The sequence below is a fragment of the Podarcis vaucheri genome (assembly GCF_965113315.1).
Source record: "Podarcis vaucheri genome assembly, chromosome: 5".
NCBI classification, from domain to species: domain Eukaryota; kingdom Metazoa; phylum Chordata; class Lepidosauria; order Squamata; family Lacertidae; genus Podarcis; species Podarcis vaucheri.
The window spans coordinates 102,131,191-102,148,315 of record NC_138763.1 but is presented as its reverse complement, the minus strand read 5'-3'; the positions used below and the strand labels follow the sequence as shown (position 1 = coordinate 102,148,315).

Sequence of the window (17,125 nt, the reverse complement as noted above, 5' to 3'; positions counted from 1 at the left end):
TGCAGCTGGAGAAAGCCTCTGATATGAAGAAGGGGCACTTTCATCCTCCTTCCTCTTTGTATTCTGCCACTGCCAAAGTTCGAGCCGGCAGATCTGCGTCCACACTGAACCATTGCTCCTCTCCAAGAGGGGAGGACTCACCTGGACTTCTCCACTCCCTTATCCATCCCTGTGAGTTTGATGCACATCACCATACCTCTGTGCCAACCCTGACAGCTATCTCCCTATCAATGTGATTTCATTGTAGCCTAGTTCATGAATTCACCTGCATTTCACCATTTCATCAAGTTGGGGAATTCATAAGGGTTTGGTTACTGACTCTACCGAAAACTCCTCTATCTCTTGGGCAATCTCTACTTGCCACCCACTGTTTTGTTTTTGTTTTTTGCTTATACATTTTTATTAATTTTCATTGATTATACATATATACAATCTAGATTACATAAGTTGCATATAACATAGCTGTTACAAGAGTCATATATATAGTACACAGTTATTTTAGGCTCCGCCGAGCTTCAGACTTCCCTTCACTTTATTGGTAAGTATCAGATAATTTCTAGAGTTACGTGTTTTATCTCTTTTACATATTTGCCAAACACTGTTAGAGTTATTCTATCCCTGCCAGAGTCATCAAAGTTCTATACTTATCTTTTATATACGTCAGATATTTATTCCAATTTTCATGAAACTTCTGGTCATCCTGGTCTCTTAGTCTTACTGTTATTCTAGCTAGTTCAGCATAATTTATCATCTTGTTCTGCCAGTCGTCCATAGTAGGTACTAATTCTGTTTTCCAACTTTGGGCTAACATAGTTCTAGCGGCTGTTGTGGCATATAGAAACAGATTTTTGTCCTCTTTTTTAATTTTCTTGCCAACTATTCCTAGCAGGAAAGCTTCAGGCTTTTGGGGGAAAGTATATTTAAAAATCCTTTTAAGCTCATTGTAGATCAGTTCCCAAAAGCCTTTTACTTTCCTGCATGTCCACCACATATGATAGAACTCACCATCCCCCTCTCCACATTTCCAGCATTTCTTATTCTTCAGCTTGTAAATCTTGTACTTGCCACCCACTGTTGGGAGCGAGTCAGCAGTAAATCACACTGCGCAAGTTGGAGTTAACTCTTTGCAGTGGTACCTCTGTTTGCGAACGGGATCTGTTCCGGAGGCCGGTTCGCAACATGAAAAGCCCACAACCTGAAACGCCATATCAGTGTAGGTGTGCAGCACGATTTGGCGCTTCTGTGCATGCGCGAGTGGCGAAACCCAGAAGTAACCCTTTCCGGTACTTCCTGGTCGCCGCGGGACACAACCTGAAAAAACGTAACATGAAGCAAACGTAACATGAGGTATGACTGTATTAGCAAAAACACTCACTAAGCCCTGTCCCCCCTTCAGCTTCTTAGTGTCCCAGCACCCAGGGCCAGATTTAGATGAAGAGAGGCCCTAGGCTACTCCACTTGTGAGGCCCCTCCCAACCCCCCACCCTCACGACTAGAAGAAAATGGAAGAGTGTTATCAACAAAATTGAATGGAGATGGGTATTTAAAATTCTGCAATTCACAATTTCTCCTCTAAAGGACATCAGAAAACTTCATCAAAATTTGTTTACAAACTTGCACAAGTACTCAATAACAGGTCTGATTTCTGAAGGGCTTTGCTGACCTTGTGAAAATGACCTAGCACACGGATTTATATCTCTAAGATTCTGCAGATTTTGGCTGTGAACTAGGGCCCCACAAAAAACCCCCAAGCTGAGCCCTAGAGTTTCAAATTGGGCCCCACTGGCTGGCCCTGAGTCTCATAGTTGCTGGGTCTGAGTTGCCCTGCCCTCGCATGAAGTCTTGGGTTTGCAATTTTGGGACAGGGGAGATTGCCCGCTGTGGGGAGCTGGGGAGGCCCCCTAGAGGCCCTAGGCTTCAACCTACTTAGCCTATACATAAATCTGGCACTGCCAGCACCACTCCCCGGGCTCTAAGCCTTCTTTGATTGGTGGTTGCCTCTCTGGTTCCTCCCACCATTCGCCTGTGTCCAACCAGTCCATGACACCCACTAAACGTTGTTAATGAACATAATGATGGTAAATAAATTAAAGCAGGGAAATCATCATATAATTTTCAGTCACAACACTGGACCAAATAAAGCATTACCTTCCTCATCACCAGTAAAAAGTATTTGGGGGCAATGGGGTGATTTTATTGCTGTAAATACATTCCATTTATCTCCACTGTTGCTCCACCAACACCTGCAATTTATCACTTGTATTTCTCAGGTGCTTGACAGGTGGGAACAATTCATGAGGGAAATTTTAATGCCTCTCCTGCTGAAGATTTCACATTGTATGTGCAAATCCTACTTGCCCTTCAGCCTGTCGGTCTGCTCTCCCAGCCATAAGCAATTCTACAGCTCTCAAGAGCACCATCTAGAATTGTGCATGCATATAAATAAGAGGATAAGAAAAGCTGTACTCAGCAAATCCCTCAAGCCTGCATTATCTGTTAATTCTTGCTTTTCTCATTGGACAATACAAAAATGTAATTTAGGAGGTCCATTTATCTCTCCATTATAAAGGGAGTCTCAAGACATCAATCTGATGCCTTTTTGTTCCTGAGAATATGAGCGAGTAGTCATTGCGAGATGGAATAAAGATGAGGCAACCAGATGTTGAAGGCTGAATAAGTCATGTTGGCAGGGCGGGGGGAATTCAGAGAGGACCAACAAAATTATTTAAAGATGTGGAGGTGCTCAATATGGTGGACTGGGTATGAGAGTCATTTCGAGAATTATCAATCAGCATTTAATGCACATAGCAGAAGGTCAAAACAAACATTTTTTTTCAGCTGACTGAACATGAAAACCATACACAAATATATATCCATGCTGCACAAAATTCCCAAATCTCGTGAATGTTAACATTTGCCTGTGAGCACCAAGAATCCCAAGCAAATATTGTGAATGGCCAAGATCTCAGAGGTCCTCCTCTTTCCCTCTCTCCATAGGGATCCACTATGGATCTATGGGGACTTCTGCTTTGTCCCATACTGTCAATAAGTGACCTCACCAAATCCCAAGGCTTTCTAATACCATCTGTCTGCTCATGATGTATTCATCCCTTCATTTCTACTCCAGGACTTTTTCTCTCCCCTGATTCCACAACTCCCATTGCCAGCCTGATAGCCTGCTTAAATATTCCATTGAAATTTCAAACTCAATATGCCCGATACCATACATTGTTCCTTCTCAATAATATCCATTGACAAGGTTCATCCCACTGAATGAATGAAACATTGAAAGAATAAAAAGTTGGCATAATCTTTTACTCCTCTCTCTCCTTTGCTTTCCATAGGAGGAACATCACCCGGCTATTGTTTTATTGATTTATTGATTTAATATGCTGTAAACTGCTTTGAAGTTTTTATTAAAAATATAAAGTGGTATAGAAATTTTAAAAATAAATAAATAAAAATACTCATTCCATCACCAAGTCACGTCCCTTCTTTTATAACATTGCACATATATAGCCTTCCCTTGGCAGCCTCCCCAGAAGAATAAAGGGTCTACCCTACAGCACACACAAAAAGTGGCAGATTTCTCCCCCTCCTTTTTTTTTTAACAGTCCTCCCCCTCACATTTTACCAGAACCCTCATCCAAACATGTCTGGAGGACCACGGGGTCTCTACACTTTAGTGTTACATCACCATTATATCAGTGCTTCCTGCAAAGAATTGAGTTATGGAAGGTGCCTGTAGCCTGAAATATTTAGGTTACAGCATTTATATGCTGCCTTTTGCATCTTGGCAGGCCCCACCATGACAAAATGCAGTGGCGTAGCGTGGGTTGTCAGCACCCGGGGCAAGGCAAGTAATTTGCGCCCCCTAACCCATGGATTTGCACCCCCTAACCCCCAGATGTTGCGCCCGGTGCGGCCGGCCCCCCCTGCACCCCCCACGCTACACCACTGACAAAATGTAAACTTTAAAACCATAGAATACAGAAACTGTACTTCAGGAGCAGTCCTAGGCATGTTTACTCAGAAATCCAACTGCATTGTGTCCCCAGTAAATTTATTTAGGACTGTAGTCTAAAAAGCAGAGAACAATATAAAAAGGTGATGTTTAACTGTTTTATTCAGAGTAGACCTAACTCGGGTGTGTTCATTAATTGGGTCGAACTCTGGGTAAAACGTAATTGTCTACCACCCAAAGAAACCAGATAAGACCAGGTAAGACCAGCAAGTGAAATCCAAATAAAACAGCTGATGAAGGCAGCAAATATTAGGTGAGCAAATATTCAGGGAACTATTATCACTCAAGATAACTCAGACTCCTGGAGTATTTAAGGGATGTCAACTCCATTTGAAATATTCACTTTGGTAAAGACTGATGTGACCATAGAAACAAGATTTACCTTTGAAGATAAGAAGTGGCTTTGGAAAAGTCACTGCCCCTCAGTTGAACATCCCATCTCCTAGGATTGTTGTGACATTAAGAAGGGTGGAGGAAAATATAACAAACAAAGAATCTGCCCTATTAAACATATTTAGTACTAGTTTCAAACCTTTCTTATCTTAGCTTCAACATAAAAAAAATGTCTTGAATGCACTTGTCTATAAAGCGAGGCTGCAGGGAGATCTAGAACTGAAGCCAATACAGTTACACTAGTACAAAACTTATACAACAAGGTCCATGATGCAACGATTCTCTCTAGGGGGTTAAATCCAACACTTGCAGGTGGGACATCAGCAGGCTGGCGGAAATACTTAATTTCTAAATTAAGTATCAAGCCAGCTTAGAAGTTGTGCTCTCTTCCCCTATAGGCCTTCCCACTGAAGACCAACTCATGTGTTGCCATAGTAACATGGCAGCTGCCAAAAAATACTTCCACATTTTCATATCTCTGTATTGCAGCAGAAGTGCATGTTAATCCTCAGGGTCAAACTAGATGACATGTGAATATACATTTCTTCTTTTTCCTTGGAAAATAAAAGCAACTAGGATCTGAACTGTGGTGGGCATCCTCTTCCCCAGCCACGGCCCCAGTTAAAATCTCCTCCTCGCTCCTGGAGTGTTGCTCCCTTTGAAAAAGAGGCTTCCATGGACATCAGTGGCAAGAGGGCAAAGAGCAGCTTCAGTGGACCTTCTTTTAGTGGGCAGAGATAACCCTTCAACTACACACCATGGTTCTGATCCTAGAATCATAGAGTTGGAAGAGACCACAAGGGCCATCGAGTCCAACCCCCTGCCAAGCAGGAAACACCATCAGAGCACTCCTGACATATGGTTGTCAAGCCTCTGCTTAAAGACCTCCAAAAGAGGAGACTCCACCACACTCCTTGGCAGCAAATTCCACTGTCGAACAGCTCTTACTGTCAGGAAGTTCTTCCTAATGTTTAGGTGGAATCTTCTTTCTTGTAGTTTGGATCCATTGCTCCGTGTCCGCTTCTCTGGAGCAGCAGAAAACAACCTTTCTCCCTCCTCTATGTGACATCCTTTTATATATTTGAACATGGCTATCATATCACCCCTTATCCTCCTCTTCTCCAGGCTAAACATGCCCAGCTCCCTTAGCCGTTCCTCATAAGGCATCGATCCTAATTACCTCCTTGTTTTTCAAGCAGAAACAAAACACACTGAATGCATGCCCCCATTAAATATATAAGCTAGTTTGCCATCTAGAGCTGGAACTAGGGAGAACCCCATGAATCCTCTAGTCCAGCCCCCTGCAATGCAAGAGTCACAGCTAAAGGATCTGAATGGTGTCCCTCAACTGCATGTAGTACTGGCTGGATCATAGGCTGTTCCCAAGTTTTCTCTCCATACAAGGAGTCCCCTGGAAGGCTGCACCACATGGAACCCTCAGCAGGCAGAAATGGCTTTTCAACTGTAGACTCTGTCTATGAACTGGGCTCAGTCCCAACCATTGTAATCACACTGGGGAAAGGTACTTAGCAGACTCTGTTGCAATAGGTGGTTGGGTGCTTCCGTCAGACATGTTCTTTGCACATTATAATATTACTGCTGTTGTGGGAGGGAGCTGGGAATCTGCAACTTTGGGGAAGAAGGTCTGCAACACTCAACAGCTGAGGAGACAGGCGTGTCTTTGTATTTATAAAACAGCTTTCTTGTGGATTGCTGCTTTATTACACTTTGCACAAGGACATCTGCTGCTGTCAGCTGCGCTTACTCCCTCTGCAATAGCCTGTGCTGCTCTGGCAATCAGAGGCCGGCTATGTTAGGAAACTGGCCATAACAGCCCTTTTCTGAAAACTGAAGAATATTAGAGAGCACAATGGATCTGGTTGCGGTATTATAAAACATCTTTAAATCCTGGCAAATTTACCATCATTTAACCAGGATGGCTACAGAGCAGAAAGCTGGGGAAAGTGACCTCTAATTCACATTTGCACACACTAACAAAAAGATTTTAAAGCATCTCTAAAATAGGAACAGTTGTTTACCAGAGGCAGGTGCCAGGAAAAAATGGGAAGGACAGTGACTGATGGAACATATGCTTTGCATGCAGAAGATCCCAGGTTCAAGCCCTATAAAAGCCAAGTCTTTTCTTTTTTTAAGAGGGGGAGAGGATTTTTGGTAACATAGCTAAGGAAGGCCCATTTTGACCTCTCAGAGTAGACCAGGGGTGGGAACCCCATGGCCTTCACCAGCGTGGTGGTCTCCAGCACTTTTGAACAGCCAGCAGAACCTGGTGGTGGTGGTAGTGATGATGGGAACTGTAGTCCAAAACCACAGGTGGGCACCGAATTGTTCTAGCATATGTTTATTGGGCTGGAGCTTCCATCATTCCCATCCAGCATGACCACTGGACAGAGATGAGGGAAGCTGCAGTCTAAACTCAGATTAAAGCCTGATGATTGTGAAGAATTCTCCTTTACATGTGACTGTGATAGGCTGGCAGCAGAAGAGGCTCCACTCCAGGAAGGATTACACACGTTGTTTTTCATCTTGACACCAGCTCTGCCTCCCACCCTTTTAAGCACCTTGCCTTCCCCTTGGTTGATTAGGCACGCTCACTGCGAACGGCTTTCCCTGTTGGTTCCTTTATTAGTCTCAGCATGTCTGGATAACAGGAGCACAGCGGGGAACAAAGAAGCAGGCTTATAAGAGCTTAGCACCGAGTCAGGCACCTTCTATAGCTCCAGAGCAAAACAAAACTGTTCTATAGTACCATCTAGTGTTCTATAGTACCATCTAGTGACCAGAAAAGGTGCATATTGATAACTCAGCTTCTAGACCGCATTGCCATTTCCTTTTGCACTAACATCATCATAGATTCCAGTAGTAGATAGGTAGCCGTGTTGGTCTGCCATAGTCAAAATAAAAAAAATTCCTTCCAGTAGCACCTTAAAGACCAACTAAGTTAGTTCTTGGTATGAGCTTTCGTGTGCATGCACACTTCTTCAGATACACTGAAACAGAAGTTGCCAGATCCTTCTATATAGTGAGAAGGTGGGGAGGGGTGTTACTCAGAAGGGTGGTGGGAATGGGAGATAGGCAGATAGCTGAGAGAGCCTGTCAACAGTGTATCTGAAGAAGTGTGCAAGCACACGAAAGCTCATACCAAGAACTAACTTAGTTGGTCTTTAAGGTGCTACTGGAAGGAATTTTTTTTATCATCATAGATGAAAACAACAAAGTTATATCTACATTGCAAGCCTCACATTGGTGCTATATGAGTTTAACTGTAATGCCTTCCTCCAAAGAATACTGGGAACTTAATTTTGGTGGGAGTGCTGAGAAATCAGTTATCTTGAGTTCATTTTGTGGTACTACTATTCCCATGGTCCCAAGTGAATGTGAAGTCTGATACGTAAGATATGCCCAAAGATGCTTGTAGCACTTTACATCCATTGTCACTCAAACCTCCTTCATGAGATGCACAGCTTAAAAAAGACTTTTGGCAGATTTTGCCCTTAGACAGATTGAATGGCATAGCGTTTTATGTGAGATCTCATGCAGCCCCTGATAAACTTCAGGGTGATGGGCAGCCCACTAGAGGAGGAAGAGGGGTGCAGGGGGAGTGCACCACCCCGACAGTGCGATCCCGGTGGGGTGCCATCGCAGCTGCCCCCCTGCTCACGCTGGGCGTCACGCCCCCGGGACACGTGTTATGCCCCTGCAGGCAGCGTGCCACGCCCCCGGGACACACCTCAGCCCCAGCCCCACCTGCTCTCCGCCACTGGGGCAATCAGTGGGCCATGGCTTTCAAACCAATGTTGCCTATTTCTATCCCATGTGTGTTTCCTGGAACAGATGGGTCCTTGAGAGCCTCCACCCAGGCACTGACCCAACTCAGAATCTGTTTAGCTTCAGTGGTTTTTTTTAGTGCCTTCAAGTGAGACATTGTGATTTTTTTATCTCCTCTGTATCCCACAAATTTGAACATAAACCATTAGTTACTTTTTCCATTGACTTCCTGTCCTCCCCTTACACATATGAAAATTGTTCCTTCTGTCAGTTTACATTTCCAATGCATACTTTACTTAGTTTTACATATTTTGGCTAACTTATTTGGTGTTTAAAAACCATCTATAAATCATCTGGCGTGCCTGGCGTGCTCTGGTCCATGGGGTCACGAAGAGTCAGACACGACTAAACGACTAAACAACAATAAATCATCTTCTTGTTTCCCCACTGTTGGGACCAGTGCTGCTACTTACTTATTGTAAAGGTAAAGGTAAAGGGACCCGTGACAGTTAAGTCCAGTCACGAACACCTCTGGGGTTGCAGCGCTCATCTCGCTTTACTGGCTGAGGGCAAGCTGGCGTTTGTCCGCAGTTTTTCCGGGTCATGTGGCCAGCATGACTAAGCTACTTCTGGCGAACCAGAGCAGCGCACGGAAATGCTGTTTACCTTCCCGTTGGAGTGGTACCTATTTATCTACTTGCACTTTGGCATGCTTTCAAACTGCCACTGTATTCTGCTCTGGTCAGACCTCACCTGGAGTACTGTGTCCAGTTCTGGGCACCACAGTTCAAGAAGGACACTGACAAACTAGAACGTGTCCAGAGGAGGGCAACCAAAATGGTCAAAGGCCTGGAAACGATGCCTTATGAGGAACGGCTAAGGGAGCTGGGCATGTTTAGCCTGGAGAAGAGGAGGTTAAGGGGTGATATGATAGCCATGTTCAAATATATAAAAGGATGTCACATAGAGGAGGGAGAAAGGTTGTTTTCTGCTGCTCCAGAGAAGCGGACACGGAGCAATGGATCCAAACTACAAGAAAAAAGATTCCACCTAAACCTTAGGAAGAACTTCCTGACAGTAAGAGCTGTTTGACAGTGGAATTTGCTGCCAAGGAGTGTGGTGGAGTCTCCTACTTTGGAGGTCTTTAAGCAGAGGCTTGACAACCATATGTCAGGAGTGCTCTGATGGTGTTTCCTGCTTGGCAGGGGGTTGGACTCGATGGCCCTTGTGGTCTATTCCAACTCTATGATTCTATGATTCTATGATAGGTTGGCAGGAGCAGGGACCGAGCAACAGGTCTACTTACTGTAGTGTATGATATTTAGGAGAGGAAAGTTAGCATTTTAACCATGTGGCAGGAAAATCCCTGGATCAAATCTCACCTCAGCAGTGATCCCTTTAGCTCAGGAGTGGAGAACCCCTCTTTCCCTCCAGATGTTGCAGTTCCGTAACATCTGGATGGTCCACAGTTTCCCCAATCTACTCTAGGTAAGCCACATTCTCTCGGCCTCAAACCCCCACCTCAGCTACAATATGTTGGCAATGCTGATCTTTGTTAGATGATTGTTTTATGGATTATTGAGATTATATATGTCTTTGAACTATACAGCCAAATGAACATGAACATGTATTTTCAGACCAAAGAAAGATGTGTATTCTCAGGCAGAATTTAGCGAGATACTAACTTTCTGTACAGTTCAGCTGTAGTTTTAAAATAACTTCTAAAACTCAGATCTTTAAGGAAAAGTTTGCTGCATATTTCTCTGACACAGAAAAGTGTCACAGAATGGTGGGCTGAGTGTAACATTTTACGGGCAAGCAGGCCCAACACAAGTCAGTCACACTCTCCCCCATAGACAAATGTGCCTAGAAACAAATAAGTTCTTATGAAGGCATCGCTGAAGAGGCTTGGCTTCGGATTCTGAGCTGTCAAGGCACTGAGCAAAAGGAGAATGTAGCCCTATTCAGGCATTCAGTGTCATTGCGTGAGAATGGAAGGTGGTGGTTTGGTTCAGTTTGCATCTGAAATTTGCATCTGAAATGATATGATAATTGAAACACAGGGAGGTTTCAAAATTCATACTTCAATTTTGTGATGCAGCCCCCCACAAAAAAAAATTGCAGATGTTGGGGCAAGGGATGCATAATAGTGAATATATTAGTGAAAGCAACATACAAAAATGCATCCCATTGTAAAAATGTGTTGCATTAGTCAAAATTGCATACAAAAATGTGTTCACCACAAGAAATTCACACAAAAATACATACTGGCCGATTTTGACACTGATTTCTTTTTTAAGAGAATTGCTGCAGAAATGTAGAGAACTGAATTCAAGATTGGAAAAATGAGAAACGGAGAGAACCCAAACTGACAGGTCCGCCCATCCCTAGCACTGCAGAGTTCTAACTGTGCAAGGATTTAACACATGTAGCCACTGGGAGCGGGCATTAGCTTTGAAGCAAGCACTGGCGGAGGAAGAGGGGTGTGGGGGGAGCACACCGCCCCTGGCAGCATGATCCCCATGGAGTGCCATCGCAGCTCCCCCTGTGCTGGGCACCGTGGCCCGGGGACGTGGCACCACACCCCTGGGACATTCATCAGCCCTGTCCCCACCTGCTCTCCACCCCCCGGTGCCAGAGCATGAAGTTCCACTACTGGAGGCAAGGGGGCATCAGTATGCTGGGGTTATTCAACTTTATTTCTCTGTAACATGTGAATCAGGGATGGCTGGGAAGGCCCTGAATGAAATGGTGGGCTGGATGAGAACAAATAAACTCAGTCTAAATCCTGGCAAGATGGATGCTCCAAAGATGAGTGATTCCGGCAAGTCGGTTAGTTGCCAGCCCTGGATACAGCTGCACTCTCCCTGCAGAGTTTGGGGTTGCTCCTGGGTCCAGCTCTGCCACAGGGGGCACAGGGGCTAGGAGTGCCCTTTACCAACCTTTATTGGTAAGACAGCTACAGCCGTTCCAGGATCGGGATAGCCTGACCACCCTCTCCATGCATTGGTAACCTCATGGTTGGAGTACTGCAATGCATGCTATGTGGGGCTACCCTTGAGGTTGGTCCAGAGGGTACAGCTGGTGCAGAATGCAGTAGCTGGGCTGCTTCTGGGGGCAAACTGCTGCCAGCATGTAGCACCTTGCGTGCAGGATCTGCACCGGATCTGCCACCAGGTCAAGTTCAAGGTCTTGGAACTAACACAGAAGACACAGCTCAGGACCATGTTACCAGATATACTCAGGTCACTGTGGTCTGCGGCAGAGCCGTCTTTCCCACTGGTCTTAGTGGTTCATTGTGCCAGGGCGCCGGCCTCTCAGGGGTGCCCCAGCAAGTGGGGGAGCTGCGCAGCTTTGCCGGCAGCCTCCCCTTTCCCTGCACCCCGCCAACTATATGTCTGGCAGGCATGCAGCTTCCCTCCCAATCCTCTGCATCTGCTAAAGACTGCTCTGCTCCCCATCGTTGTCCTCCTGCTTCCTGGCAAAAGGTGGCGCACAGCTTTCCCAGGCTGCCTTCTCTGGCGCCCCAATGCCAGAGAGCAGGTCTGCCAGCACATTTTCCTGCTTGATCGGGGCGGTGGGGGAGGCAGAGGACATTTTCCACTGCCCCCTCCCTTGTTTTGGAGTTGCCGGGATGGCACTGGAGGGATCGTTGCATCACAACGCCAGATATGCCCTGGTCTGTGGGCTAACACCTCCTGCAAGTGCCAAAGGTCTCAGAAGCCTGTTCCACAGCAACAGCGTGGCTGCTTGCCTTGTGGAATAGCATTCCTCTCAAGCTACACTCCATATCTGCACTTTCCAGAAACAACTGAAGGCATTTCTGTCCTGACAAGCTTTCCCAGCCAGATGAATGGGTCTCTGCCACGGGTGTCTATTGTGTATACAAATATCCTGTCGCATAAAGAAAAGTCTGCAGTTGCAGCCAGCTGGGGAAGTGGCCCAGCAAGAATAAATGTCTGTTGCCACTGAGCAGTAACATCAACGCCCTTTCCTTGACTGGCCAGCAGTGCCCTGCACTGACTGCTAACATTTTTGGCTCCTGCTTCTTACAAGCAACCTCAAATCAAGATGTCACATGTAGTCTAAACTAATGTATTTTTAAACAAACGCCCTTGTGGCCTTGAAATATCAGCTGGCCAAATCCAATTTTGAGTTCATCATTATTCACAAGTGTCGCTGAATAGAAGTGATTACTTATATTGCCAAGTATGTCCTTGCAGTTAGGCAAGTAGATTTCATCCCAAGAACATCAAATATGCTATTGTTGAATGTTTAGAGCGGCTGAAAGGTCTTCTGCTTAATGCATATTGGAGAAATATCAGGACTCTCTGATGCAACCCTGAGAACAAAGCACATTTTCCCGACTGTAAAATTTCCTTAGGCTTAAAGTGTTTCAATTCCATATTTTTTTTATTAAAGTTAGAATAAATTAATCAAACATATTAAAATGCCCTTGTTGCTGCTTCTCAAAGAGAGAAAATCTGCCAACAGTACATTTCATACAGTTCAGCTTAACTTTTGTCATAATGTTTAAGGGTTATCACTGCCTTTTGTTGTTGTTTTCCCCCAAATTTTTGCTTTTGCTGAAGTATTTTTAGTAACTTGATGTGTGCTAGATTTAGCGAACAAACTTGCCAGGGCACTCTGTTCTTTTCCCAGCTGCAGTCAAGCAAAACCTGTTGCACCGTCTGTTCAGTGTGAAATGGAAGATATCAGTCAGAGCTGGAGTCTAAACTCCAAGTGTGCTGTTTGCCTGGTCTGTTCTTTTCTTAATTTTAGCAATCTTGGAAGAAAAGTAGGAGTCAAGAGATTTATCAAAATACACATACCTCAGCAATCTCGTTAGAAATGTCAGTAAACTAAAGCAGGCAGCCTAATTCCTTTTGGTAGATCTATTTAAAAACATCATCATCATTATTATTATTATTATTATTATTATTATTATTATTATTATTATTAAAAAAGACATACAAGCAAACAATTTATACTCTCTTCTGGAGTGGATTTGCTGTGACAGCCAGGAAAATAAAATCTGAAAATGTTATAAGACACAATCCTTCTGTTGCGGAGAAGTATTTCTAGTGGCAGCCAGGAACATATACCCTTTTACAAAATGCAAGCCATGCTGCAATCATTTCATTTTTAATGCATCTCCTCTCTACTGTGTTCATGATCAAAATGCTGTAGTTGGAAGCAGGCAAACTACCAAACCCCACATGCACAGGAAGAAGAAGAAGAAGAAGAAGAGTTTGGATTTGATATCCCGCCTTTCACTCCCCTTCAGGAGTCTCAAAGCGGCTAACATTCTCCTTTCCCTTCCTCCCCCACAACAAACACCCTGTGAGGTGAGTGGGGCTGAGAGACTTCAAAGAAGTGTGACTGGCCCAAGGTCACCCAGCAGCTGCATGTGGAGGAGCGGAGACTCGAACCCGGTTCCCCAGATTACAAGACTACCGCTCTTAACCACTACACCACACTGGAAGCTGCTTAAGAATACCGCTCTGTAACTTATTGGTGGAAATGCCACATTTTTGTCCTCATAGGTTATGGCTCTGATTGATCTTTGCGTATATGTAGCTTGTCTGCCAAAGAAGCAGATGGCTACTGTCAGTAGGACTGTGCTATAAACTGATATATCGTCTGATATCGGGTTTTAGATCAAATCGTGATCACCGTTTTTTACAAAATGACTTTGCAATTTATCGCATCTCGTGTGTGTGGTATTAAAAAATCACAGTTTTGGAAAAACCAGAAAACTGATGCTTCTTCCTATGCGTTCAGCCCTTGCTAACTCCACCTCAGCTAGCTCTTCCCCACCTCCTGCAGCAACAAGAAATAGCTACAAATCACTGATTCAAAAATCGCCCAGCAGATATGTCCAGCAGAGCTTTGAGAACCGGTTAGCTCTCCGTTTCCCCGGCCATCCAGCCTGCAAGCGGGGACTTCTTCCCTCCAGGCTCTTGCTTAAAGGCGCCAGGCTGGGACGTGTGTGTACTGTTTGTGGGTGCCCGAGTGTGTACGTGTGTCTCCCTCTTCCCTCCCGTTGGTGGGGTGTCTGGTGTGTTTGTTTTTGTGAAGAAGCAGCCACCAGCCGGCAAAAAAACACTTGGGTTTTCATTGACCCAGCCTACACTTCACACTTTTTTCTGTAAGCTGCAGTCGGCCCCTTGTTAAAACTACAGTGGTACCTCGGGTTACATACGCTTCAGGTTACACACGCTTCAGGTTACAGACTCCACTAACCCAGAAATAGTACCTCGGGTTAAGAGCTTTGCTTCAGGATGAGAACAGAAATCATGCTCCAGTGGCACGGCGGCAGCGGGAGGCCCCATTAACTAAAGTGGTGCTTCAGGTTAAGAACAGTTTCAGGTTAAGAACGGACCTCCGGAACGAATTAAGTACTTAACCCGAGGTACCACTGTATACTGCTGGCGTGTGGGTGTGATTGTGTCTCCCTGACTCCCTCTCCCCTCTGTGATGCTTTGTTTGGAGCCATGGCACCATGGCAAGGAACTTTCCGCGAGGGGCACAGAGCTGTTAAGAGAGGCTTCTTTAGCTCCATATCTTTATCCCCCTGTTTCTTTAGCTCAGTCTGCCCTGCAGTGCTTTGCTTGCACTGTGTGTGTGTGTGTGTGTGTGTGTGTGTGTGTGTGAGAGAGAGAGAGAGAGAGAGAGAGAGAGAGAGAGAGAGAGAGAGAGAGAGAGAGATTGTGGCTTGCAAGTTGCTTCTGAATAAAAGGGGGGAAAGACCCAGTGTTTGTTGTGTGTGCCTTTTCCTTGGGGCAGAAGCAGCCCACAGGAGGTTGCCAGCCCCATGTTAACTCTGCAAGCCTTCAGCTCTCCCCTCCCCAGTCGTAAGCACTCTTGAGAGGCTGGTTGGCTTGCAAGTTGCTTCAGAGTAAAAGAGGAGAAACACACCCCCCCCCCCGCTGTGCCCTTTGAGCCTCTTCTGTCTCCCCCCTCACCTCCTTATGCTGCCCATTTTCTCCTAGATGGCTATGCCAAGAGTGGACATTGATGGATGCCCCATGACGTGGCACATGAGGCATCCTTCCCAATGTTGAAGGGGATTGCAAAGACGTTTTTGGCTATCCCAGGAACAAATGTGCCATTTGAAAGTGTGTTCAGCTCGGCTGGCAATGCTCTTCAAATACAAAGAGCATCTCTATTGCCAGAGAATACCAAAATGCAATTTTTCCCTGCAAAAAAATATAAATTTCATTTTATAATTTTTGTTCTGTAAAATGTTCAGTAAGTGATGCCTGACTGGCAAGGATGATCCATTCAGCAAAGAGAAAGAAGAAGAAGCCAAAGGAAACAATGGCAGCAAACACGGTTTTTAAAAGGTGAAGATTTGCCAGGAATGAATGAATGAATATATATACTGTATTTTTCTGTGTATAAGACTACACAGTCTTTATTAATTATTTATTTAAAATTACAGTAACGCTAAAAAGTGGGGCAATCTCCCCCAATTTTCTCTATTTGGAGTCCCCCCAAAAAGGGGTGTCTTATATACGGGGGCGTATCATACACAGAAAAATGCAGTATGTATATCCCACTGAAATGGCTGTTTTAAGCCTAAAAATTGAAACAGGAAAATGCTTGGCAATAAACCCAAGACACATTATTTTATTTAATACTGTTCCTATATCATTTTTGCATGGTTACCTCTTTGGAAGATTGAACCCAAGGGCTTCAAAATCAGTGCTGCCACCTAAGCAGCAATTCTCAACTGTCTGATCAAGCTCTAGACACAACAAATCCTCGGCTCTAAATGTCAGCAATCAAAGAGGCTCAGGATGCCTAGATTTTCCATTAAGGCACAGACAGTGAATCTGATTAAAGGTCAAATGCATAGGCTAAAGGAAATCAAACTGGCTGTAAAATAAGAGAATTTTCTAACTCTTTGTTTGCCACACAAATATTCACAATACAGGAACACAGTAAGCTGCCTTATATACCAAGTGAGACCACTGGTCCATCTCAAAGGTAAAGGATCCCTGGACAGTTAAGTCTGGTCAAAGGCGACTGTGGAGCTCATCTCACTTTGGGCCAAGGGAACCGGCGTTTGTCCACAGCTTTCCAGGTCATGTGGCAAGCATGACCAATGCTGGATTTAAATATAAGCTAAACAAGCTATAGCTTAGGACCCCACTCTCTTGGGGGCCCCCCCCCAAAAAAAAATAAAGGAAAAAAGCAACTGGATGTACATTTCCAAAATATGATAAAAAAACAAATAAAATAAAACCTACATACAGCAACAGTGTTTTGTGTTGTGTAGGCTGCTATGATGTAAGCAATGGCCCCCTGCCTGCTAGCCTCCTCCCTAAAATATCTCTGGTTTGCTCATTTCTATATATATGTCTCAAGATAAATTATGCTACCTCAGCCTCATGTGCATAGAAAGTGACAAGCTACACAGTTTATCATTTGATGATATCATCAGTGATTTTGCTTTGGCAAAGGCAAGGAAAGTATTGTAATTTAGATCATGTTTGTGTACTGTTTGTATACACAGTATACAATAAATCATGATAAAATTCTACAGTTGAATGGGTATTGGGTAGATGCATTAATATAATTAGTCCTGTTAAATAATTTGTTGATGTACAGGCATGTATAGTATTAGAAATACCGTCTTTTACACTCACTAATTGTAACAGGGTACAAAGGTCTGCTATCCCAGTGAACAGTGTGGACTACTATGGTGATACTGATATTATATTCAAAATGCATTGTATTAACTACAATTGCACTGTATAGGTTATAACACTTAATTTCATATTAATAAAGCTATTTATAATTATTAGTAGTTTGCATCATATATTTACACCTATTATTTCATATTGTAGCAAATTTCTAGAGACTAGATTATGAGTCTTTGTAAATTGTGTTTTCTAAAGGAACTTTTGCTAT

At 44.2% G+C, this 17,125-nt stretch overlaps 1 long non-coding RNA gene across 1 annotated transcript in view; it reads right to left on the bottom strand.

Annotated features, from left to right (window-relative positions):
* Positions 1-13,137, bottom strand: part of LOC309532744 — a 31,097-nt gene extending 17,960 nt beyond the window's left edge. The window contains exon 1 of the long non-coding RNA XR_014219999.1: positions 13,036-13,137. This is a non-coding gene — a long non-coding RNA (uncharacterized lncRNA). The remainder of the gene's footprint in view (positions 1-13,035) is intronic.
* Positions 13,138-17,125: the final 3,988 nt, after the last annotated feature.